The 24,657-nt window shown below is 43.5% G+C and overlaps 1 protein-coding gene across 2 annotated transcripts in view; it reads right to left on the minus strand.

The window, feature by feature from the left end:
* Positions 1–15,394, minus strand: part of CDC42 (cell division cycle 42) — a 47,596-nt gene extending 32,202 nt beyond the window's left edge. For both annotated transcript variants that reach the window (XM_038531674.1, XM_038531675.1), the window contains exon 1: positions 15,287–15,394. The gene's annotated coding sequence lies outside the window, so the exon portion shown is untranslated. The remainder of the gene's footprint in view (positions 1–15,286) is intronic.
* Positions 15,395–24,657: the final 9,263 nt, after the last annotated feature.

The raw sequence follows: 24,657 nt of genomic DNA on the forward strand, positions 1-24,657 counted from the left end.
AATACTAAATACAAAACAGGCACTCACTTAACAAATGAATCACACAACTAAGTACTTGATCATACTGGTTTTATTCACATGTGTTTATTCTAATAGATTTTAAGCTCTCTGGGATCCCTGGGTGGCGCAGCGGTTTAGCGCCTGCCTTTGGCCCAGGGCGTGATCCTGGAGACCCGGGATCGAATCCCACGTCGGCTCCCGGTGCATGGAGCCTGCTTCTCCCTCTGCCTGTGTCTCTGCCTCTCTCTCTCTCTCTCACTGTGTGCCTATCATAAATAAAAAATAAAAAAATAAAATAAAATAAAAAATAAAAAAAAAAAAGATTTTAAGCTCTCTGAAAAACTAGGCTTGTACTTCCCAAGACACCTAATGCAGTACTGACCTTATATTAAGGGTAAAATATATTTTAAATATATAATAATATATTTTTAATCTAATTAAATTCAAAAAAATTTTAAGTCTTGCTGACTAAATTTTTTTTATTTAATTTAAAATATTTTTTAAAGATTTTATTTATTTATTCATGAGAGAATGAGAGGCAGAGACATAGGCAGAGGGAGAAGCAGGCTTCCTGCAGGGAGCCCGATGTGGGAGTCGATCCGGGTCTCCAGGATCGCATCCTGGGCCGAAGGCGGCGCTAAACTGCTGAGCCACCCGGGCTGCCCTAATTATTTTTTTTTTTTAATCTTCCTGACTAAAGTTAATACGAAAAAAGCATGGGATTTTTTAAAGACAAGCAAATATGGGTTCAAATCTTAGCTCCACTTCAGTGTGTGATCCCGGGAAGTCACTTCACTTCTACATCTTAAATTTCTCATCTACACAGTCACATCTAACTTACAAAACTGCCATAAAAAGAAATGATGTGGGATCCCTGGGTGGCGCAGCGGTTTAGCGCCTGCCTTTGGCCCAGGGCGCGATTCTGGAGACCCGGGATCGAATCCCACATCGGGCTTCCGGTGCATGGAGCCTGCTTCTCCCTCTGCCTGTGTCTCTGCCTCTCTCTCTCTCTCTGTGTGACTATCATAAATAAATAAAAATTAAAAAAAAATTAAAAGAAATGATGTATATAAAGCCACTAATAGATCACCTGTCACAGAATATATAGCATTCTCATCCCCAATTAAAATTTGCAAAGACCAAAATGGGCCTAAGATAAAGATCAGAACTATAACTATTAAATGAAAGCATCGAAACACCATATATAAAAGGAAATTCAGAAAAATCTTCACTTCTACTTGCAGCCTTATTTGCCAAATTAATCCTTTCTGAAATCCCCACACTCTGATCTTGAAGAACAATTAAAACTAAACGTCATGTTTGTAGTCAGAGGATTCAGAATGTTACATAAACGGTTGTAATCCGCCTCTATTTTAAGAAGAGATAAATTAACATAACTTAATTATACAAGTATTTATCAAGTCTCTAATTAGCCCAAGGAAGACAATCTAAGAGTAGTAGTCAAAGCATAGAAGCTTTCAAGTCCAGTAATCCTAAACCCATATCTCCATTCCTGTGCAACTTTATGCAAGCTAGTCATCATCTCTAAGACTTTGTTTCTCCATCCATAAAACAGAAATAGTATTAACATCACAGGCTTAAGAATTAACTGAGTTCCTGTTCTGTACAGCACTTAATACTGAAATACGAGGTCTTTTTTATCATCATAAAGTAACCCAGATAAGCGATCAATTTAGAATCTGATTATCTAGACAATCTTGTATAGGGAGGGGGCTGTGTTTATACTCCATCAAAGTGCTAAGTGAAAGCAAATCACGTACTCTTCAAACCAAATCTGGCTTTAGATTAGTACCTAATACACAAGGCAAATTTTTGCTTTCAAAACAACAGAAACAAGACTTACAAGGTCTGGGCCAACACCTACCAAAATTTAACACGTACATTCTTTGACCCAGCAACTCCATTTCTCAAGAGGTAAGCATAAGGATATTTACCACAGCCTTGCTTACAGAAGCAAAAACAGGAGACTATAAGTCAACTAACAGGGCACTGGTAAGTTACAAAACAAAGGAATATTATAATTATAAAAATATTTTAAAATGAACTATAGTGCCTACTATAGATATAATTTGGGAGAGGCAGTTTTATCTATAACCCCCCAAAATTTATGTTGAAGTCCTAGCCCCTGGTACCTCAAAATATGACTGACTGTATTTGGAGACAGGGCCTTTAAAGTAAGGTAAAATGAGGTCATACTGGTGAGCCCTAAAGCAACATGGTTGGTATCCTTAAAAGATTAGTACACAAAGAGGGAAGACCAGGTGCAGACACTAAAAGTCAGCTACCTATAAGCCGAGAGAAGTCCTCAGATGAAACGAGCCCTGTCAACACCTTGATCTTGGGTTTCTAACCTCCAGAACTGTCAGGAAATAAATTTCTACTATTTAAATCACCTATTCTAGTCTTTGTTATGGCAGCCCTAGCAAACTAATACAGTGTCAACAAGGAAGAACCCCAAATGTATTGTTTTTAAAACACAAAGTACATGGGGCCCCCTGGATGGCTCAGTCGATTAAGCATCTGCCTTCAGCTCAGGTCATGATCCCAGAGCTCTGGGACTGAGCCCTGCATTGGATCTCCCCGCTCAGCAGTGAGTCTGCTTCTCCCTGTCCCTCCTCCTCCTCGTGCACTGTTGCTCACGCTCTCACTCTCATACTAATAAATAAATAAAATCTTTAAAATAAAAAATAAGGGACACCCGGGTAGCTCAGAGGTTGAGCATCTACCTTGGGCTCAAGGGTGCGATCCTGGGTCTGGGGATGGAGTCCCACATCCGGCTCCCTGTGAGGAGCCCTCTTCTCCCTCTCCCTGTGTCTCTGCTTCTCTGTGTCTCTCATGAATAAATAAATAAAATCTTTAAAAAAATAAAATAATAAAATAAAATGCAAAGTACATAGGGCACGTGGGTGATTCAGATGGTTAAGCATCCAACTCTTGATTTCAGCGTAGGATCCTGGGATCAAGCTCCATGTGCTCGGTGGGGAGTCTGCTTGAGATTCTCTTTCCCTCCATCGGACCATCTCAAAATATTTGTATCCCTCTTTAAAAAAATAATTCCAGGGATCCCTGGGTGGCTCAGCAGTTTAGTGCCTGCCTTCGGCCTAGGGTGTGATCCTGGAGTCCAGGGATCAAGTCTCACATCAGGGTCCCGGGATGAAGCCTGCTTCTCCTTCTGCCTGTGTGTCTGCCTCTTTCTCTCTGTGTCTCTCATGAATAAATAAATAAAATCTTTAATAAATAAAAAACTTAAAAAACTCCACTTCAAACAATGTATCCAAAATGAAGAAAATACTTTATCAAAATACAATGGAATACTATAACATTAAAATAGTTAATACAAGAAAAAGGTATTAAGTAATAGAATACCACAGGATGAAATGCTGTGCGTATTAAAAATAGTCACGAAGACTACCAACATAACAACACAATATTATTAAAAACATATATTATTGGGGCACCTGGGTGGCTCAGACAGGCATCTGCCTTTAGCTCAGGTCATGATCCCAGGGTGCTGGGATAGCCTGGGGTTGGGCTCCCCACCAAGCCTTTTCCTCTCCCTTTGCCCCTCCCCCTGACTCATGTGCGCACCTTTGCACACTCTCTCTCAAAATAAAATCTTTAAAAACAAACATATTATCACTGTTAAAATGTTGAGTTCTCATGTATTAAGAAAAAAGAAAAAAAAGCAAAAGGAGTTAAACAGTAGCTGTGTTGGCATGTGTATGGGGTCAGTTAAAGAACAAGACTCAAGCACCTAACAGATCTGACCCAATCTTCCCCACATCAGGACACAAACTGGGACCTAGAGCATGTTACAATAGGCTTCTGTTCCTCCAAGAAACAACTCTATTAACTCTAAGCAAGATATTTAAGTGCCTGTTATAGCACTACATTTGGTAAGACAGAAACCCTGCCTTTAAAGGCCTTCAAAACATTTCAATAATTTACTGAATACCAACTCTGTGCCAAACAGTATGCAAAATAGCTTTACATACATCATATATCACATCATATACTTTACTGACTATAAGCATTACAGGGGAACACAGCTGTAGTAGTCTGCTAACAAAACTACACTATAAACTACAAGTGCCACAGATTTTCAAAAGAATAATAATTAATAGGGAAGAGTAGTCTAGAAGAATGTAAGAATAAATCTCTAGTCACATGGAGTATCAGTAGAATGAGTACAGGTAGTGCCAGCCTGAAAAGTGGAAGAAATTTTTAAAATGGGTAAGTACAAGTCATACTCTAAAAGCTAAGCAGAGGAGTTTTCATTTAACCTAGGTGGGAAACAGAAGGCTACCATTTCCTACGAAGAACAGCTTTGTTTTTGTTTTTGTTTTTTTTTTTTTTTTTTTTTTTTTTTTTTTTCAGCTTTGTTTTTGACTATCAATCTTGTACCTGTAGTCCAAGGTGGACTGTCAAAGGTAACCAGATAAGAAACGAACTCAGCTAAGAAACTATTTAATAAGCTACGATTTAAATGAAGGATCTGCACTAGGGTAGTAGCATGGAAAAAGAGAAGAAATACTTGAGGTGTGGGAGTGGAGGATGGGTTTAAGAAGATGGTCAATTATTAGGAAGTCTTTTAGTTTAGGAAATCAGATGATTGGTTTGTACACCAGATGGAGAAGTTAGAAGAAGAAATCTTAAGGTCAGGCTATATGTTCTTAAGCTCTCTTGTAAGAAAACACACAAAAGAATAGCCTTTTCACAATCAGTACACAGTAATTTGGTCCTAAGTCTATCAAGGATGAAATCATGTGCCAGCCTGTATCAGAAATCCCACATACAAGCATACATTTGCAGCAAAAAATAAGTCACTATATTACCAAGGCAACAATATACACTGTAAAGTGAATGGCAGAGAATCATTCTTTTGAAAAATTACCAAGTGAGATGCCAACCACAAACCTAATGCATGACTTTTGTTACACCTGATGAGGCAGACGTACGGTACCTTCATTTAGATTATCGTACAGTATGTCTTATAAACTACAAGCCATATTTTTAAAAAATAAGATTACCAAGACTCTAAATCTACCAATTTTCTAACAACTTTGATGTGGAATTTATTGTTAATGGGGTGAACTTCTACAGAAGCATTCAACCATATATTTCAAGGAATAGTTTGACAAAGAATAAGAGAGGCTGTAACATCTGCACCAGTCGGTGGCAATGCAGTACAGCCGACATGAGGACATAAGGACAGACATTTCAGCATGGTTGCACAGCAGCTCAAGTGTAGTTTTATCCACTATAAGAAAGCAAGAGAAACAAAAATAATAAAGATAGAGTAGCAAATACTCTGAAAAATAACCAATATGTGTTGGCAACAATCTGCCTTTTCAAGAGCACTTTGAAACCAAAAGCAACAGCATCAAAGCACAAACTTCTACCTTGACCATCAATTGTTTCTCAGGTTAATTATACACATACATCATATTTTAGGAAACTAAGCTACTAAAATGGTAATCTAAATGCATTACAAAATGCACCTGCTTAATTTTCAATTTTCAAGTTTGTTACTGATTATAACCAGTTACGGGGGTGCCTGAGAGGCTTAGTCAGTTAAGCTTGTCTGCCTTTGGCTCAGGTCATGATCCCAGGGTCCTGGGCTAGAGTCCCACTTCAGTCTCCCTGCATGGTGGCAGGGAATCTGCTTCTCCCTCTGCCACCTCCACCCCCATGTGGGTGCACACACTGTCTCAAATAAATAAAATCTTAAAAAAAAAAAAAAAAAGTCATTGCAGTTGCTCCCTCTAGAATGCTCTTGCCTGGATAGCTCAGTCACATCCCCACAGGTCTTTGCTTGAATGTCATTTTGGAGAACTCCTCTAAGTTATTTTAAATTGCAACCAAACTCTGAAGCATTCCACTGTACCTGACCACCAGCCCTCCCTTATCATCCTCCCCTTCTTTGCTTTTCTCCAAACACTAGTCTCCAACTCATACACTACGATGTAAATCACGAGGGCAGAGATTTGCTTGGGCCTATTTCATTCACTGCTATATCCCCAACCCCTGGAAAAGTGACTGACACAGAGCAGGCACTCAAATAGTTGCTCAATTCATAAATTAGTAAGACAGTATGGGTGAGCAATGCAGCAGGTCAACAACCTTGTTCTTTGTTCTCAGAATATCCCCTTTAACGGGTCCTCTAGGCTCCTAAACCCTCTTCTGTTACTATTTGGACAAAAAAATGAAAAACAAAAAATTTAATTGCTACCCTTCTGAAGAGAAAACTCAAATTCCTAAGGTGTAAGTCAAGTCCACAACCTGAACTAGCTGAAGTAGTTAACACCAAGTGTTTGAAACCACTTAGTATTATACTCTGTCCTCTGTTCTAGGAATACACAATTCTACCAAGTTTTAAACTAGCAAAACAAAAACTCCTAAAAAACAAAATCCCTAAGAATTACGTTTATCACACTGTGATGGCAACTGTACCACAGTGAAATAGTGTATATTATACACTCAGTAGTTCTAGATAATGAAAATATATCTAGTCTAATTTTGGAACAATACACTTAGATTTAAGTTCATTGATATAGTGTATAATGAACTTAAAGAATCAATCACAAAACTGCCAAAAAATTATCTCTAGAATTTAGGTCTTCACAAAAATCTTTACCATTGATTAGTTCCATTTTTAAAAGCTGCTTCTATGTATTGCTTCTTTTTTAGATAGATTTTTACGTGGTGGGTTTTTTTTTTAATATTTGTAAAGAATCATCTCATTTTCATATTAAAAATAGAGACTGAAAGAGAGAGGGATTTATATTTTATAAGAACAAAACTTATACCAATTTCTCCAAATGAAAGTAGCAGAGATAAAGAATCTGGTTTCAGCAGAAAACAAACTTTTTTATCTTTAACACATGTCACATTCAGGACAGAAATCGATCTTCCTCCTGAAGAAAATGTCCCCAATTACTAAAAAAATAGTAATTTTTTTTAAGAAGACAGCCTAACCTAAGTATCTAACCCTGACCTGACTATATAAAATTGTATCTTTCCCCTCTCTCTCATCTCTTGGATAACTAGCAACACAGTTATAAGTAAAATTATTTTTCCTGGCTCTGATTTAACTAGAACCAAGGATAAGTTTTTAGGATAATATACTTTCACTGCCATGTATTAGGTGCAACCAGGAAAAAAAAAAAAAAACTAAAAAGACAGGATCTGAGGTAGGGGTTTTTCTTGGGGGCAGGGAGGGGCAATATGTGTGACAAGGAAGAGAAAGTAAAAAAAAAAAGGTCAAATGGTAAAATACAAAGACTTTACAGACTACTGTACAAGCTCCTTAAAAAACTTGATTTCTCATATATGTGAACAATTATTTTTTAAAAACTTCACAAATTTTTTGGATCACAAAAACAAGTTATGAATTCTATGATTTCCAGAACATTGAAAGGTTGGCTTTGAAATTACGGCTTTTCAGAATATTGGAAGGCAGTAAAATACTGTAACTAGGATAACTGATTCAAGAACAAAAGAAACTGGAGATCGTGACCCCATTTCAGAGCATTCCCTTGCAGTCACTGGACAATCACTTCCCCAGTTCCTAATATTGGTCTGCTTCTCCCTTCCAATACCTTGCCCCAATTTTAAGTTAAGATGGAGCCACTTGCCCAGAGTGCACAAAGATGTGTTTTATATATAACACACAAAGATGTGTTTTATATATAACATACTCAGTTCAATCCCAAGAAATTGCAAATTAGCAAATTCTATGCAAATGTCTCAAGTGGGGCTTACTTAATACACCAAGAACAGATCATCCACAGCCTCTGCTGAAGTCTCTATCGTTTACATGCTTCAGAAATTTAAGAATATTGTTCCTATGTTTCTACCCACCACAAGCACTGTTTGGTCACACCAATATTCCTGGACTCTAATAGAGATTAATAAACCACTAGACACCATGCCTCCCAGTCCATTTTCTCAAAACTTTAAAGGATGTTTCATGGGAGCAGGGGAAAAAAGAAAAAAAGGGGGGGGGGGGCTCCATTAAACAAGCTTAAGAAACACTGAATTAAACAGACTCCTAACTAACTTCTCTGAACCTTTAATAAACATAGATTAGGAATTTCCAAGATGGGGATATAATGACTATGGTTTCCAACCTGTTGTCACCCGCCCCTCCCCGAAACATCTCTCAGGCATTCTGAAACACACTAGAAAAACACAGGCATTACTCTTAACATTAAAATTATCCCCTACCCCATTTCTACTGGTTTATAAACTCTCAGGATGATCTAACATTCCCCTTGGCCCCATGGTGACCAGAGCAAATAAATAACATGACCCTAAAATAATTCAAACTTCCATAACTTATACTTGGTATTATTTATTCTACTTGGACTTTCTGAAACAAATGAGGGTATCAGATATTGATTTAAACCCTAGGACTCTAATAATCATAGGAACTACTCATTTTTTTTTCCTAGTTATATGATAAATGAAAATTTACATTCTAAAATCTAAGTGTGGTATGCCTGGGTGGTTCAATAGTTGAGTATCTGCCTTTGGCTCAGGGCATGAACCCAGATTCCTGGGATGGAGTCCCGCATCGGGCTCGTTGCATGCAGCCTGCTTCTCCTCCCTCTGCCTGTGTCTCTGCCTCTCTGTGTGTCTCTCATGAATAAATAAATTAAATCTATATTTAAAAAAAAAATCTAAGTCTGAGGCACCTGGGTGGCTCAGTCAAGTTGAGTGTTGGACTCTTGATTTTGGTTCAGGTCATGACCTCAGAGTGGTAAGACTGAGCCCTATGCTCAGTGTGGATTCTGCTTAAGATTCCCTCTCTCTCCCTCAGCCTCTGCCCCCTCCTCCCAGGTCGCCTCACTTTCCCTAAAAATAAATATTTTTAAAAATAAGATCTATTAATTTACTTAAAACCTGTGAAACTCCACAATAAAAATATGGTTTTCTAGGAATTAATTGATATATAGATGTTTAATTCCACCTCAAAAGATTTTAAAATCAAGCTCCTCTCAAATAGCATTCAGCTAGTGAAATAAATACCAGTCGCTACAGTGCAGTTGTATAATGAAAATCCCAACAATTACTTGCTAAGGAACTTCACTGAATTACTTCCCATTTCTCTTCCTCTGCTTTTAAAAAGATTTCAAAGCAAACCAAATTTCAAATACTCCTAAACTGCCTATCAACAAAACAAATGGATTGTAGCTGAAACCTTGCTTATGCTTTCTTCTACAAGCTATCTTTAACTCCTACTCCTTAACACAAATTAACACAGCGTTCTTATGTTCTACCTCTGCCACATACACATACATACACATACACACACACACACACACACACACACACCGGCTTCATTTTCTCTTCATTTGGTCTGTTCTCAATCTCTTCTGTTTCCACAAGGAGTAGCAAACAATGATCATCTTTTTAGCTGAAAAGATGGTTGTGCCTTAATATCCAACACTAGATGGCTTCATACTGCCACCTGATACAGAATGGACACAGGTGTGCCTGAGACACTGCTCTCCAACTCTCCTGGGGTCTGTAACATGCCTAGCCAGCCAAGAAGAGCCTCATCCATTCACTTCCATGTGGCATACGAATACTTTTCTACTTCTGTCTTGATTTGAAAAGGATTAGGAATACTCTAAAGCATATACTGCACAAGGATAGTGCTGGTGGACCTCCTACACCAAATAGTTGAAGGAAAAGTTACTAGAGAAAAATGCGATATAATCCTTAAAAAAAAAAAAAAAAGGACGACTGGGCAGCCCGGGTGGCTCAGCGGTTTGTGCCACCTTCAGCCCAGGGCGTGATTTTGGAGACCCGGAATCGAGTCCCACGTCAGGCTCCCTGCATGGAGCCTGCTTCTCCCTCTGCCTGTGTCTCTGCCTCTCTCATGAATAAAAAAATAAAATCTTAAAAAAAAAAAAAAAAAAAAAAGGAAAGAAAAAAGGATGGCAGCTAAATAAGACTAGATTTTATTATCACTATTTTCTCTTGAGATTAGAGATATGGCTTATTTTAGGAAAGAAAATAGAAAAGATGTTATATTTCACCAGCTAAATGCCAACATTTAGGAATTATCCAACAATCATAGGAATTATCCTGATCACAGGCTCTTCCTAACAATGTTTTCAATAAAACATCATTTAGGTTCAAATGTGTAACTGATATTCTACACTAGAATTTATGGTTAATTAGTACTAAACGGGCAGTTGTACTTTAACAACTTTACACTCAACAGTGAGCACAGACATGAGGTGACTCTACACGATAGGCAAGATACTATAACTCACTTATTTAAATGCCACACTGGTTTCACCCACTTTCAGATTAGGATCCTTGCAATAAATTCTGGTACACTGCCTTAAAGAAACCAGTTCATACTTAAGTAGGAAGAAAAATAAAAATAAAGCACTCAATGCTATTTCTGAAATCCCATAAGACATCACTCTAGCAGTCTTTAAGAGCATGCTTCAAACTTTAGTGTGCATAAAAATCATGTGGGCATCGCATTAAAATGCAAAATCTGATTCAGTGGGATTGGGATGGAATTCCAAGGTGATCTTATGCTTCTGGTCCATAGTCCACACATTGTATTTGATTATACACTCTCATTTATGTAACACTAGTTAAGATAGTGGACAAAAACTTAAAGCAGGCAACAATCTCCACTTAATAATTTTTACAGTTTCATGAGATTAATCTAGGGAAGGGACAGTTATTAAAATTTTGATTTGGGGGGAAAACTCAGCTTCTCAAACATGAGGGCCTAAGAGAGGTGATAATGATAATAAGAACAAACGCCTACAGAGCACTTAGTATGTGCCAGTGAATTGTCTTAAGTACTTCACAAAGATTAACTGATTTGATTCTCATAACAACACTGCGAGGTAGGGACCATTGCTGGCCCTATTTTACAGAAGGTAAACCTGATTTCACAAAGACATTACTTTGCACAGTTAGTAATTAGCAAGATTTGAACCCAGGCAAGCTGATTCGAGAGTCTATACCTTTAATTATGATACTAGCAGTATAGCTCCCAAGATAGCAGAATTAAGATGGCAAACCAAAATGACTTACTTTGGGAGAAATTGATGCACAAGTTAAAGAACTGAGTGAGCAACAGAGGTGACGGATGGCCAAAGAAATATTTTCTACAGTATTTTTTGTAATTTATTTTATTTGAGAGAGAAAACGCACACACGAGTGGGAGAAGGGGCAGAGGGAGAGAGAATCTCAAGCTGACTGGGAACTGACCACCGAGCCCAACGCAGGGCTCAATCTCACTACCCTGAGATCACAACCTGAGCCAAAATCAAGACTCAGGCACTTAACCAACTGAGTCACCCAGGCGCCCCTACAATATTTTTTAAAGAAGGAAAACACCTGGTTTCATGGGGCACCTGGCTGGTAGAGCATGCAACTCTTGATCTTGGGGTTGTGAGTTCAAGTCCCACACTGGGTATAGAAATTACTTAAAAATAAAATCATAAATGAATGAATGAATGAATGAACGAACGAACAATAAAATCCTAATTTAAAAAAAGAAAAAAAACACACACACCCATGAGGATCCCTGGGTGGCTCAGCAGTTTAGCACATACCTTCGGCCCAGGGCATGATCCTGGAGACCCGGGATCGAGTCCCACATCAGGCTCCCTGCATGGAGCCTGCTTCTCCCTCTGCCTGTGTCTCTGCTCTCTATCTCTCATGAATAAATAAATAAAAATCTTTAAATAAAAATAAAAAAATAAAACACACACACACCTGGTTTAACTTCATGCACAAGCTTTTTGAGACCAATGTCCCAGGGACAACTAGTAAAGAAAAGTTTTGACATCCGGGACTTACAACAGCAGGAGTAGCAGACGTAACTAAAAAAACAAGTAACAAAAGTTACTTTAGCAAAAATATTTTGGACTGAAAGGATGAGTAACTAAAAGTAGAAACTGGTAAAGGACAAAGCATAACATGACCAGGAATTTGATACTGTTGAGCAGGGTGGAAAAAGTGGCAAAAATAAGCTGCAACAGCAAACAAAAGAAAATAGAGGAAAGAAGCTAACATTAAAGTCTAAATAATTTTTAGAAGAACAAGAACTGGTCATCAGAAAAAACTTTCTAAGCCGACAGTGAACAGCCCAAACAGTACAGCTGAGGAAGATACTGGACTAAACAGAAGGATAAGATCAAGCAGGAGCAGATTAGGAATCATCACTTCAATGAGCTGGAATACGGATATGGCTGACCAAGCACCAGCCTCAGGAAATACAGTAAACAAGACATGGAATATGCAGAAAGAGAAAATCTTAACCCACAGATCTCATTAAATTCACTCACTTGACAAACACTTCTTGACACCTACTACTATACATACGGCACTATTCTAGGGGCTAGGGACACAGGGGAGCCCATGCCAGGTCAAAGTCCTGTCCGCATATCAGATACATTCCGGTGGAGAACACTAATAGTTTTGAAAGCAAACACTGAATAAGGCATTATCATAAAAGCCTAGAACGAAGCCCTTTAATATAGGATATAGGGAACTATATATGTGACCTAAGTTAAGAAAATAGTAACCCCTCCTTCCCCTGCAGAGCAAGCCCTTGTAGATTGAAGTGCTTCTCACTGTGTTCCCTAAGCTCTCAAAAAGACCCTAAAAACACTAAAGAAATGCATCTAAAATGTATCTACAAATAAAAGAACAATCTTTTACTCCCAAGAACGCCTATAAACACGACTCCCAGACAGGCACAATAAATTGTACTTCAAAGTTTTCCATATGTGACAGCTCTTGGATCAAAACATCTGATTAGTGTAACCAACTTAAAAATAACTAGAAATGCCTAACAGACCACAAAGTTCTAAGTGGATAAAAAACAACTGAATAAAGGAAAACCAATCTTGAAATTACAGAAAACGTCAAGATTTAGTCTTACTGTGCTTTAAGAATTTCATGGATGTTTGACTTAAGCCCCCTGACCTCTGCTGCTGTAACATGGGCCTTAAATTCCCGAAAAACTAAATTTAACTGTCTTAGTTAGTATCTGAAAACATTTTAAGAGGATGTGATGATACCTTCCGGATCTTGAAGGAATTACTGGAAAACAGCTCATTTTTAACACTCACTTAACTATCAATCTCTTGAATCCCTGCCTGAGTTTAAAAACTGCAAATGTAAACTATTCTCCTATATATTTTGAAAGGGAAGATACAAACTGATGTTATGTATGTTTAGACTTCTTAAACGTAGAAGAGTCTCAAGACAGGGCTCAGCAGAGAGTGTTTTTAAAACAAGATAACCACATTATGACAAATGTATTTCAGAAGATCCAAGCTCAATACCTATCCAATCATATACACCACAGGAAGTGGATTTAAATTTCTTCTTTTAAACGTTTAACAAGCGCTGTTCCCTCTACACACAAGAGGAACAATGGGAAAATACTTGTTCCAACATGAACTACCCTATAACAATGCCATTACACAATGGGATCTCTACAATTGCTCTACAATGCTAACATTTTTCTGCGCTGTATCCCAGTAATCAATGAAGGATATACAACTGGGAGGGAGGGCGGTGTATCTACTATGCTGGGGAAGAAACACTGTAATCACCCAAAAGTCTGAAAAATGTCATTTACGTGTGGTTTTGGTTTTTTTTTGTTTTTTATTTTTTTATTTTTTTACTTTTTGGTTAAGAATCCAAAATTCGTTTTTGATGGCAAAATTAAATGGTCTAGCAAGAAAGGTGGGCGGAAACTGATGATTCTCTTTCCACCACACCCCTCGCCACACAGAGTGCACGTGAGCCAACTTAGGTCTGTACTGTGCATCAGTAAGTGCATCATACGGGGGACGTTGAGCAGCCTCGGAAAAGTCATTTTGGGCCAGAGAGAGGCTCCCACGGGTCACTCCATTCGACTGCAAAGGGATCTTTCAAGTTATTGCCTACACAAGCGGCCGGAGGAGGGGTTGTCTTAACGCTAGACTCCCTGGCACGGGCTGATCTGGAGGATTTTAAACCTTCCTGGCTTTTTTAGATGCTTTGTGAGACAGCCGGAAGGGTTTCAGAAAGCTCGTTTATGCACACGGTGCGTTGGGAGACCGGCAGGATGTGCCACCGAGCGCCCAACGGAGGCTGCAAAAAAAAAAAAAAACAAAAAAAAAAAAAAACCAAAAAAAAACGCTGTCTTCATTCGGCGAGCCCCTGACTTGTAGGAGTTAAAGCTCTCGCCCCTTATATTGCGATGACGTAATCCTCCACACTGCATTTCTCTTGGACTTAAAGGGGAGGGAAAAAAAAAAAAAAAACAAAAAACAAACGAACAAAGAAAATTTCACCCTTATAAGAGGAATTGAGCAAGCGGCGAACGGCAGTTTCGAGAGGCGGTTTAGGTAACTCCCTGCAAGGGAAGCCTCGGCTGAAGAGAGCAGGGAGACCTGGAGAAGCGAGCGGAAATGGTGCTAGGAAGTCGACCTGAAGGCTGGAATGAAGGAGGCTGGAGGCTCAGGCCCCCGGCCCTGCAGGGCGCGCAGGGGGGCGCGCAGGGGGGCGCGCAGGGGGGCGCGCAGGGGGGCGCGCAGGGGGGCGCGCAGGGGGGCGCGCAGGGGGGCGCGCAGGGGGGCGCGCAGGGGGGCGCGCAGGGGGGCGCGCCGCAGGCACAGCCCGGGCCGCCGCCTCCCCGCCGCGCTCGCGGTTCCGCTCCCCTCCCCTCCCCCTCCCTTCCCTTCCCTTCCCCCCCGTCCCCCCCCCCCCCCCGCCGCAAAATGTCCGCGGCGGCGCCCGGAGAAGCAGGAAGTCCGAGCCGGGGCGCGCGGGGGGCACACCCGGCCCGGGAGCCCGAGCCACCCGCCCTCGGCGTCCGCGGGGCCCGGCCGGGGCGGAGGGGGCCCCAGGCGGCCGCGATGGGTGTGACCCCTTCCTTCCGCCGCTGCCGGGTGACAGCCGGGCCCCGCCCGCGCCCTCCGGCCCGCGCCCTCCGGCCCGCGCCCCGCGCCCCGCGCCCCGGCCGCGCACGTCCCGCCGGCCGAGCGCCCCCGCCCGCCCCGCTCCCTGACAGAACCCGGACCCGCGCGAGCCCGGACGGCGCCGCGAGGGGCGCGCACCCCTCCCCGCGCTCCCCGGGGCCCCAGAGGCGCGGTGCCTCCCCCACACACGCTCCCCTCGCCTCGCCTCGCCCGCGGGCGGGGACAGGCCGGGGGCCGCGCGGCGGGGACGGGACGGCGGGGGAGCCGCTCCCGCGGGGAGCCTCGGGCCCCGCACTCACCTCAGCTCCTCCGCCGGGGCGTTGGCAGCACTGCGCGGGGTCTCCTCGGCTGCCGGACAGGGGCACGCGCCTGACGTCAGCACGCAGGCGACGCAGGGTTGGGTGCCCGCGGAAGTGGGCGGGGTCCAGAGGCGAGCCCGGGCCGAGCGGTTGGAGGCGGGGCCTGAGTCACTCCCCCGCCCCCGCCCCCGCCCCCTCCCCCGCCCCCACCCCCGCCCAGGTTCACGCCGACGACCGCGCATGCGCCGCCGGCCAGCGCGGCTGCCTAGAAGCTCAGCGGTTGAGCCACCGCTGTTTGCAAAGCTCGGCCACCCACAAAGATTTTGTTCCATTCAACCTTCTGAGGCTGAAGTGTTATCATCCCTCTTTGGCAAAAAAAAAAAAAAAAAGACGGAGGCTTGGACTTGCGTGGAGGCAATGACTTACTTGCCTGGGACACCCCCCTCCCAGGCCTGCCTGCCTGCCTTGGGTCCTTCATCCGCCTGCACCACGCTGTCCCTTGCCCCAGACACTTAGGCAGTATCTTGGTTTCGGGACTTCCTGCCACAAGGCCTCGCACTCTTTCCCCCGGCTCCTTCCTCTGCTCACCCTGTGCTCCCAGCACCTGCTTATCACCTGTCCGTCCTTGCTAGTGCGCGAGCTTCGGGAGAATCCGAACGCTCCATCTTCGTCTCAGGTGTTTCCCCAGGAAAATCGCTTAATAACGATGCCATTTACTGCTGACCACCACAGACAGTTGGCCCAGCAAGACACCTGTTTCCAATACATCTGATATAACATAGTTTCTTCTGGGCTTTTCGATTGCACAGGAAGAATAACTACATTTTTGAGTGTTTACTACAGGCCTGGTGCTAACAGCTGTGCACGTAATAGTAGCTAATGTAATGCTCACAACTACCCTATCAGTTAAGAACCGTTACCATTCATCGATGCGTAAAGTGAGGCTCAGAAGTATTAAGGAATTGCCCCCCCAGGTTGCCAAGCCAGGCAGTGACAGAGTTGGGACTTGGACCCAAGGTGCTGGCTCTAATTGATCACTACACTGTCATACTACACTATCAGAAGGTTATTATAGAGAAGTCAGAAGAGAACCTTCCCTGTGATCCTATCCCTACAAAATATTTTTTTATCCCTACAAAATATTAACATTTTGGTGTACACCTTTCCAGATATGTAGAGATGTATACCGCATCTAGTTGCACAAAAACTGATTGTACTCTGTTTTTTCTCTTTCAAAACTACATTGTGAGTATCTTTGCCTCTCAAACGAAACATTTTTAAAGGCTATATCCTACTGTACGGGCATGACAATATATATCGAACCCATCTACAATTGGAATTTAGGTCGTTTTCAGCTGCTGTAACTTTCTATTATAAAATGCATAAGCTTGATTTTTGAAACTTGAGGAAAACTGGCTGTGTTTTCTCCCCTCTGCAAGACTGGTTGGCAGTGACCTTTCCTTCATCCCCTCTCACAATCCCATGAATGTCCCCAGACAATGTCTGCCCTTTCCATGCGCAGCAATATCTTGATGGGGTGTCACCCAACCGCTTGACTTTTCCTGCCTTTATTCTGAGAACAAGGACTCACTTAGCACTTTGTCTTTTCTGCTGTCAAGTTTTTGTCAAAACGGCCCTCACCAACCTTTTCACAGCCCCAAAGGCAGTAGCATTACTACTAGGCCCCAGTCTCTCCCCCCACCCCTTCCTTGCTGCCAGCCTAGCCACAGCCTCCAGGGGCTTCATCCCCACCTGCCCCTGTGGCTACAGCCACCTCGTACTAACAGGAGGGTCTCCAGCTCCCCTTCTCCTGTGGTCACCAGCCCAGCGTCCATTCCTCCTTCTGGTAACATCCCTTCCAGCAGCCCCTCCCCAATTCTCAATCCCTGTGGCTCTAGAGGAGAGGACTCCAACCCTCAGTACAGGGAGTAGACGCGGTGACCCAGGCCTAGCCAATCAGAGAATTTTAGCAGCATTTCAGCGATTGGGCATGTGACCCAATGAGAACCAGTGAGATTCAATTCTGGGACTTTGGTCAAAACGGTCCAATTGATGAATGTCTCTGCTGAGGGCGGGATGTAACCATGGCACTGCTGGCAGCCATATTCCCGCTGCAAGGAGAGAAACTGCCTGAGAATGGGAACAAACAGGGTGAAAAGAGAGCAGAGAGATAGAGTTGGTGAAACCAAATCCCACTGCCACTGTTTGAGCCCTTGGATTTAGTCTTACTTCAATTTTCAGGCACATTAGCTGATAAATTCCCTCTCCTGCCTGAGCCAGGTTGAGTAGGTGCCTGTCACTTGCCAATGCAAGATTTTGCCTCCCTACCCACCACGTCCACCCTGGTGTGGTACTTGACACCACCTTCTAGATGATTCCCAAATCTCTACCTCCTCCAGCCCCTATCCCCAACCCGACTTCCAAATTTCCACCTACTCACAAGTCCCATCAGAGCCACGGACACCATCTCCAGTTACCACCTGCTTCAGGCTCCTCCAATTGCTTTGGGTCCGTACACCCTTACACATCCAGGGGCTCCCAACCTTTCTGCATCATAGGTCCTATACCCACAAAGTTGATATCCCATTTCTAGAGGCTTCCTTTGACAATCTCTGTTTTAATTCATTTTATACAGCACAACCTTCAACCTCCAGGATCCTGGCTCCGGTTAAGTCACTTTCCAGCTCAGGAACCCTGGCATTTTTTCCTTTGCCTTCAAAATAAAATTCAAAGTCCTTTAGCCAGGCTTTCTGTATCCTCTGTGATCCGTCACCAACTTGCCTTTCCAAAGTGATTTCCCTTTCCCTTCTGTATTAGTCAGGGTTGTCCAAAGGAATAGAACCAACAGGAGGAACAGAGGGAGGGGGAGAAGGAATGGGAGAGAGATTGATTTGTATTACTCTATCCATCTAAAAAGATTTATTCTAAGGAATTGACTCAACACAGTTATGGAGGTTGATAGGTTCCAAGATCAGTGAAGTGAGTCGACAAGCTGAGACTCAAGAGAACGGATGATATGGGTCCAGTCCAAGTCCTCAGGCCTGAGAACAAGAACTGATGTTTCAGTGGCAGTCTAACGGTCAGCAGGCTCAAGACCCAGTAAAAGCCAATATTTCAGTCCAAAGCCAGGAAAAATCTGTTACTTGATGGAAGATTGGCCTTTTTTGTTCTAGTTGGGCCTTCGACTGATTAGATGAGACCCACCATACTAGGGAGTGCAATCTCCTTTACAAGGTCTGCCAATACAAATATTAATCTTATCCCAAAACACCCTAATAGACAGGTACACCCAGAACGACGTTCAACCGAGTATCTGGGCACCCGTGGCCCAGTCAAGTTGCCATTTAAAAGTAACCATCACTTCCTCTATCACACATCTTATGTATGTGTATGCGGCAAGACTGAATTACCTAGTATCATGTATGTAGGTACCATGATTTCTTGCCTCCATGCCCCTGCTCATGCTGGTCCCCTTGCTAGAACACCTTCCCAGCTGATCCATCCTACCAATCAAGTCCCACTCTCCTACCCACCCTTGGCCAACACTGACCACCAAGATTCGGTGGTCCCCTTCCATGTGTGCCAAACTCCTTCTCTCCTTCGAGGGTCAGCATAGACCTCAGCTCCTAAACCTTGCCTGACAACCCCAGGCAACCAATAACTCCCATTACCCTTTGTATTTATTTATTTTTTTTTAATTTTTATTTATTTATGATAGTAATACAGAGAGAGAGAGAGAGAGGCAGAGACACAGGCAAAGGGAGAAGCAGGCTCCATGCACCGGGAGCCCGACGTGGGATTCAATCCCGGGTCTCCAGGATCGCGCCCTGGGCCAAAGGCAGGCGCTAAACCACTGCGCCACCCAGGGACCCCTACCCTTTGTATTTAAAGCATGCTATATTAAAATCACTTGTATCTGTGTTAACGAAACCATTAAGCCATGAGCAGGCAGGGATTTTATCTTATTCATTTTTCTATCCTTATACCTAATTTCCTGGCACACTGCCAGCCCTCAAAAATGTTTGATAAATAATGCATGAATGAGCATACCGCCAGTTCTTCCACAACGCATGCTCAGCTTCTGGCTGCTAAAGTGATCTCTGCTTCTTCTCAACTCCCATAGCATTTACCTGAGAATTTCTTCAGGCCCTCACCCCACTCTGTCATGTTCATCCGTGCTTTCTCTGCCCTACTGGAAGCTCCCAGGGGCGGGCTCAGTTTGGGGTACATTTTCGTGCCCCTTCACATGCTCTTCAGGTGCCTTAAACATAAGGAGTGAGAAAAACCTCAAAACTGCGTTCCCTGCCAAATGCCAAAGACCACAAATCCACCACCATCTCTCCAGGGCCTGCCAAGATTTACTCAAGAAGAGGAGGATCCCCATTAAAGAGTCCCTCCTTTGTGGTCTTCAGTCTTAGGATTTACACGAGAAAGTCCTAATTTAAGACTTTCTGTGTGATTCACAGGCGTTAAAACTATAAAGAAAAGCGAGGAAGTAATTATTATAAAAATCCGGCTGCTGGCAGCCTCTAAAGGAATTTGTAATCTGGAAGCGATGGAGGGGGGCGGTGTTGGCAGTGGGCTGTTTCATGACCTTGGTGATGATTATTACATGGATATTTGCTTTATAATCATTTGTTGTACTATATATTTGTTTTATGTGCTTTCCCTCCTGTGTAATATTTCATAAAAATAAAAGTTGGAAGGAAACAAAGTCTCACGTTATAAGTGAAGGGTTGCTGTTGTGTAAATTCCTATTGCTCAGATGCAAGCCTACCCTTCCATCCTGATTTACCGGCTGGTCTTCCCCTCTCTCTGGCTGGTCATGGTCATGGCTCAGGCCGTGCCAGCAGCCCCACTCTGCTGCTAGGACTCCTGGTGTGCTCCTGATCTGGCCTGCCACACTGTAAGGGGCTAGGGCTGCTACAGCTGCAGCTCTACTCCATCAGCTCCCATGGAGGGACCTACTCCTTCTGCAGCCCCTCCTACCACTCAGCCTCCCTCCTCCACTTTGTGCTGTATCACTATGCTTGTCCAGGGACCTGGACTCTTCTTGGAGTCAGAGAAAGGAGAGGAACTGACCAAACCTGTTTCCTACTTGCCTTTTCTCTAACTGGCCCAGACTTGCCTCCTTCATCTCTATTACGATCTCTGGTGGAGACAATCTAGGTCACTGAAGAAGGGTGCCATGAGATAGGATAGGGGAGAGAAGAGCCTAGAAATGACTGAGCAACTCCATCTGCACTGGTAAAGTTTAGCAAGTACCCAGGGGCACATGGTACAGCGATGAAGTTTTAATTTGAAAACAATCTGAGGATCGTTCATGTGAACCAATTGGTCATGGGTGTGTTGTGACTAATATTCAACAGTTAGTGAGTATATTATGTGCTAGGCACCTCGAATGCAAAGATAACCAATATCCTTCTGCTTAACCTCTTCAATGGCTTCTCCTGGCTCTTGTCTACCTCTCCAACGTCCTCAGAACCATGCACTCACTCACTGGGCTCCAGCCATGCTGCCTTCTTTGTCAATCCTCAGACAGAACTGAGCTTACTGTGCCTGCCTCAGAGCCCTTGTGCTTGCTGTCCTGAGCTCTTCTGCTCTGTGCAAGCCTGCTCCTTTTCACCCTGTACATCTCTGCTCAAATAGCAACTCTTTAAGATGACATCTCCCCGTTCAGCTTACAGAAGCACTTCCAACCCACTACCACACCACACTGCTTTCTTGTTTTCCTAACCTTATCACTCTCCAAAATGATCTCACCTCTTTAATACTCCTACTGTCTCTCTCCATTAAAAAGTAAATTCAAGGACTTCTTTCCCCACTGTACCCTCAGTGCTATAATGTAGTGTACACTCAGTAATTACCTGTTGAAGAAATACAATGAAAGAAGACATAATCTCTACTCAAGGAGCTAAGGTCTCATAGTGGGACAAACAATAATCAAAACAAGTGCTAGGACAAGGGTTTGTACAAGTAATCTAGGAGAATCAAAGAAAAGCAGAACATTCATAAGAGTTATACTTAATATTTACTAAGTACTTCCTCTGCTCCAGGCATTGTTCTAAGTATTTAATATGTATTATCTCACTTGAAATTCACAAGAACTCTGGAATATGGAAATTATTACCTTCAACAAAAATGGAGCATGAAGAGGTTATTAGTACCACTTGTCTAAAGTCAAACAGCCGGCAGGTGGAAGAGCTGAGATTCAAACCCGGAGCTGATAAGGGAAGGTTTCCCAAAGGAGAGAGGTTTGATCTAAATCTAGAGGACCGGTGCAGGCTGGCCAGGCCAGGGTGGGGCACGCATGCTGACCACGGGCGGAAAGAACAGGCATGTCTGGGTACGCAGGCATGGAAAAAGCAGGAGGCTCCGAAAGTAGATGAACCTCATAGACATAATGTTGAACACAAGAAAACACATGAAAGAGTATACACTCTGTGATTCCATTCGGCTCAGAAACAGGCAGCACTACCCTATGGCAGTAGAAATCACCATAGCTTACTTTTCAGGAGATTGATGACTAGGAAAGGACCTGAGGGAGACTTCTGGGATGCTGGTTATCCTCTGTATCTTCATCTGGATGGTGGTTATAGGGATATGCTCACTTTATACAAATTCATCCAGTCATACAATTTCCAGGATGCATGTTACACTTACATTTAAAAAAATTAAAGGTCACTTTAGCAATAGTACTGGTCTGAAAACCAAAACACTTGCGATTTTTTCATAGAGGTGTAGAATTTTTGTGAGTCTTAATGGTGAGGTTTTAAGACTGCAAATAAGAAAAGCAAAGAGGAGTACCTGGCTGGCTCAGTCAGTGGAGCCTACCACCCTTGATCTCGGGGTTGTGAATTCGAGCCCTACTTGGTTGTAGAGATTACTTAAATCTCTTTATTTTATTTTTATTTTATATTTTATTTTTTAAAGACTTTATTTATTTATTCATAAGAGACACAGAGAGACAGAGAGGCAGAGAGGCAGAGAGAGAGGCGAGGGAGAAGCAGGCTCCACACAGGAAGCCTGGTGTGGGACTTAATCCTGGGACTCCAGGATCATGCCCTGAGCCGAAGGAAGACGCTTTAACCGCTAAGCCACCCAGGCGTCCCCCCCTTTTTTTAAGCAGAGAAATGTGACTGAAGAAACAAGAAGCTAAGAACAAGATTTAATGTGTAGAAGTTAGAAATGAGAAGATGGAGAGCTCAGAGAGGGGCTCAGAAGAAAAGAACAGATCAAAGGGTCAACAGACTGAGGAAGAGTCACTAAGTGAACCTTCCCCTGATTGGGCAGATTCAGCTACAACAGCAGTTATTGGATGTTTCTGTGATTCTGGTGCTGCGTGAGGGTGACTCTAGCTGGGCATAAGACAGGAACAAGACAGGTGTGGAAACTGAAGCTCAGAGGGGTGACATGACTTGGTCGGAGATCACACACTTGGTCGGAGATGACACACCTTGTAAGCGCTGGAGTTCTTTTTGCCAGAACCTCCAATTTATGCTAAGACAGGGCTAACGCTAAGTATCGGCCCCACTTGGAGGTGGAGTTTTGGCTCAGAGGAAGTGAAGGGGAGGCCCCACTGCTTTGGTGGTGTCGGTGGCTTCCTGCCCAGGAGACACACCCAGCTTCTAAATCACCATTCTGGGCAGTCAGGTTGTTGCTAGGCACCCAGGGGGCCCTTGAGCTTTCAAGCAGGGGCAGCCAAGGGTTGTTGACTTCACCTCATTTCAAGGTCAGGTGCAGAACCAAAAGGGAAGCCAGCCACCTGAGGGAAGCCTTTCCTTTTTTGTTTTGTTTTGTTTACCTCCATCCCTAACCCTCCCACCTGCCCCCTCCCATGGTCTGCCATGAATTCTAGTTGTTTGTGTTCACCGGAAGGAAGAGCCTTCAACCAGGCAGTGGTCATGTCTCCTACAAAAATCAAACTATTCCTTGAGGATCCATCACATGCAGGCCCTGGGTTGGAGGCCGAGGGCATAGAGATTCCCTCTTGATGGAGCTCACAATCTGCCTGGGGACACAGACTGGACACCACACCACAGGGCAATGCATATCAGGTACACCACATACATTTGCTGCATGAACAGGGACTGGAATTCAAGCTAAGGTGTTAGAAGAGCTCACAGGAGGGCTTCTGATGCCAATTCGAGGCAGAAATCAAAGAAGGCTTCATGAAGGTGACCATGCCTATCTGCGTCATAAAGAATGAGTAGGAGTAGGCAGGCCAAGATTGGGGGAGGCATGGGGGAAAGGCATTCCAGGCCAAGGGAAAATGTCCAATAAATGCATGGCCGTGGGTGGAAAATAGTTAGCAAAATAGTCAAGCTATTGTCAAATGTGTTGAACTGCACTGCCTGTGGAAAATGACCACACATGATGCTCCTGGAAGGGCCAGTTACACTGGAGTGCTCCAGCCACCACCGCCATCACAGTGGACTCCTCGTGGCCCCCAGACCCCGCAGAGCTGGCCTCCTCTCCAGCAGCCAGGCCCTGGCACCCACTCACAGCTCAGGGAGTAGCTGCCCAATAGATGACATATTTTTCCATGGCACCAGCCAGTTGCTAGGAATCTGATATTACCTTGTGGTCCCCACACTGGTTTTCACCAGCTGCCATCTGGCAGGAGCATTTTTCAATAACTAGACGAAATTATCCTTTGGAGAACTTGGAGTCAAAATAATCACAGGGGGGAAATCAGACGTAGGAGATAGTTTAGAACTTCCCTCTGGCTGCTCTACGTTTTCCTCCTCCTTCCTCTCACAGAATTAAGTGTTTAGGGTTCTCTAGAACTAGGCTCTACATGGACTCAAGACGTGACAGTAACCGGCATTAGTGGTAGCTGGGTAATGCTGGGCCGCAAAGAGAAAGCACGAGAATCATCTCAGGGAGTGGCAACAGAGTTAGGGAATTACCGTGCTCTCAAATCCCCACAGAGCCCTTGAAACACTGGACTTGGTCTGCACTTTGATATCCAGGCAGTGTGACCTCATGGCAAGGGCATGGGGCTGGAGCCAGATGAAATAGAGATGGACTCTCAGCCTCTCCTCTTACCAGGTTTGTTTGGGGCAAAGGATCTCATCTGTAAATTCACTTCCATGAGAAAAAGCTGGTACCACAGGGTTGCCTGGAGACTGTGCTGGACAACTGTGAAACTGTGAATTGTACCATTCTGGTTTCAGGATGTGGAGGTCGAGAGGTTGAGTCATGGCTCTGTCACAAAGCTCTTAGGCTTTGGAGGTCTGACCCCACCCCTAAATCCTCTGGTATGCGTTTTTTACTGAAAGTATAAGGCTAGGTATTAGCCATTTAAGGAATTATTCTGCAGCTACTTAAAAAAATTATTTTTTTAAATTAAAGCACATCTTTGTATG

This window comes from Canis lupus, chromosome 2, assembly GCF_011100685.1.
Source record: "Canis lupus familiaris isolate Mischka breed German Shepherd chromosome 2, alternate assembly UU_Cfam_GSD_1.0, whole genome shotgun sequence".
NCBI lineage: Eukaryota > Metazoa > Chordata > Mammalia > Carnivora > Canidae > Canis > Canis lupus.